This window comes from Egretta garzetta, unplaced genomic scaffold (genome assembly GCF_000687185.1).
Source record: "Egretta garzetta isolate BGI_Z169 unplaced genomic scaffold, ASM68718v1 scaffold332, whole genome shotgun sequence".
Lineage (NCBI taxonomy): Eukaryota > Metazoa > Chordata > Aves > Pelecaniformes > Ardeidae > Egretta > Egretta garzetta.
Genome location: NW_009258879.1, coordinates 169,056 through 171,634, shown reverse-complemented (window position 1 = coordinate 171,634; position 2,579 = coordinate 169,056).

Sequence of the window (2,579 nt, the reverse complement as noted above, 5' to 3'; positions counted from 1 at the left end):
GGCTTGACGCGGTCGGGTGGTGGTGCTTATTGCGTGCGCAGGTGATCCGCGTATGTCTGGGTTCTTCCTAAAGATGCAGAGTTAAAGGTAGGTTTGCAGTTGACGCTGGCTTTCACAAAGGCTGCCGCCAGACCATCCTTTTCCAAAGTCGGTGCCGCTGGTTCGGGCTCTCCCGGTGGAGCTGGCTGCGAGCGAGCGTGCTGCCTCTGAACGTGTGCTTGCAAGCGTGAGCTGGGCTCCGGTGCAGCTCAGGTGGTTGAAGAGCTTACCACCTTCCAGTGCTTGTCAGCTCCTTCTGAGGCTATGGAATGTTGACCTGTGACTGCAGTTCGCTGTCATAACTGTATGTAGCTATTTCTTAACCTACCCCTATCAAAGTTATCTTAGTGCTTATAGTAAATTGAGCTTCTGTCAAAATTAGGAGACTGAAGAGAAACTTGAGGAGTGGTCAGTTGAACAGTAAGACTGGAAGATGTGAAGGGATAGCAACTCCTGAAAGGAAATGCATGGAAGAGATTAGCAGATGAAGGTGACAATCACTTAAACAGGAAGTGCTGTTGTCTGAATAGTTACACACTCAGCACCCTGATTTTTTTGTTTCGTTGTGAGCTTTTGTTGTTGGGGGGTGGTGGTTGTTAGAACTGGCTATTTTTGTCAAGGATATGAGAAATTAAGAACTACAGCTATGAATTATAGCCTTACTGTCACAGAACGGGAGTTAATAGCATTAAAGCACATGATGTACAGATGTGTCTGCAATACATAAATAAAGGAAAATCTTTCAAAAAATGTCTTGGATGTGTGTTCACTACTGTAATGTTAAATATAAAGAATTTTCAAATTTCCCAAATACGGACATGCACGTACCTTCAAAAGCAGATTTTTTTTTTTACTTCATAAAACATATTATTAAAGCATAAATACATTTTTGTAACACAGATACCGCTAAGGATTTTCAAAATTTTCATAATAGCCTTACTGTAGAAATAGGTTAGGTGTTAGGAGAGGAATATGTTTTCCTTGTTAATAATAATAATGACATGTGGAGCAGCATCTATGAGCCCGGCATGCTTTTTAAATAGAGGATTTGGCAAAGCAGCGCGCCTTTTTAAAAAGTGAAATAAGGAAATAAATTGCTGTTAGTCTGGCTTTTAAACTGTGGGATATGCATCTGTTGGATCATGGTTGTAAGGAAATTTAAACTGAATCTTTAGTTTCGTCCTTTATTTGCTATCCTGAAATGTCTTCATCAGAATCATAGTTTTTATCTTTTAATGATTTTTTTTCACACCAGCTGTGTTCATGGCTAGGTAGAAAAGTATTTCCATCTTGTGGTCAGAGAATTCTCTGACAAGACCTGGTATTTCTTGCCAATGGTTATGTTCAGTTGTGCACTATTCAGCAATGGATTATCACTTGCTGAATAAACCAGAGGTGAATCCCACCACAAATAAAGAAGCTTTTGGTTTTTAGAATTATCTTTGTGAGCAGGAACGTCAGAATATATAGAATGGGGAGGAAGTAGGCTAGGATGCTTTTGGTTAAATTTCTGCTTTATATAGAAATCTGCAGAGATGATTATTTTGAGCTCTTCAGGGAAATAGTGTGTTATCTTTCCTTGATAATAAAATTATTTTAAATTAATTTGCTTCTGCTCACTGGCAAATTCTCTTGCCCACACCTCTTGAAAGGGAGATTTTTGACTGCTAACCTGTTCCTTTCTACTTTTCTGATCTGTGGCTGTCAGTATTGGGAGTAGATTGAAATTTTGAGCTTTTCCGTTGATGCATAGAGCGAGCCAGGGCTTTTCAAGGACTCCCAACAACTTTCCTAGGTGTTTGTGTTTTGGCATTTTTTCCCTTTGCTCTAGTACGTGTTCTAGAATTGCTTACCAGGTAAGTCATTTTCTCACAACAAGTCTTCTCAACCCTTCTCACTACTACATGTTCAGAAGTGTGCAAGAGTGTGCTTGGGGGGCGTGGTGGTTTCTTTTTTTTTAATTGTCTTGGGCAAAGATGCATTAGATATCATGACAAAGCTTTTGTCAGTGGTCTTAATGTGTGAGAGAGTTTACCAGTTGGCCTAGAACTGATGGATTAGAGGGGTAGACTGTAGTGCAGCATATTTACTGGTTTGCTCACCTCCGTCTATTCTGTCTTATGTTGTAACCTCTTTTGACGTAGGTTGTCTTTCTTCTGGTTTTATGTATTGAAAACTCACGTGATCCTGCACTCTGGGGCTCACAGGCACTGCAGTAATAACCTTGGACACCCTCTGCCCTTCTGCTGTATGGCAGGCAGTCAGGTGGCCTGTCTAGGAAGCTTGCTTTTCTTGCTTGTGTAATTACCGCTATTATTTTTTGGCCTTTTAAAGTGTTCTGTCCCTAGTCTTGTGTTTAAGTATGTACCTCTAATTTGTCACTATGGTTTCATTTTTTGGTGGGTTTTTTTTTTTTTTTTTGGCATGTGAAAAGAATTCTTGTTAAGTAAGTTTGAGATTTTTATGAGGAAAGACTGGAAATATGAACATGTATGTCTGAAGGCCCTAAAAGTCCTGTCAAAGATCCTTATGTAAACCTG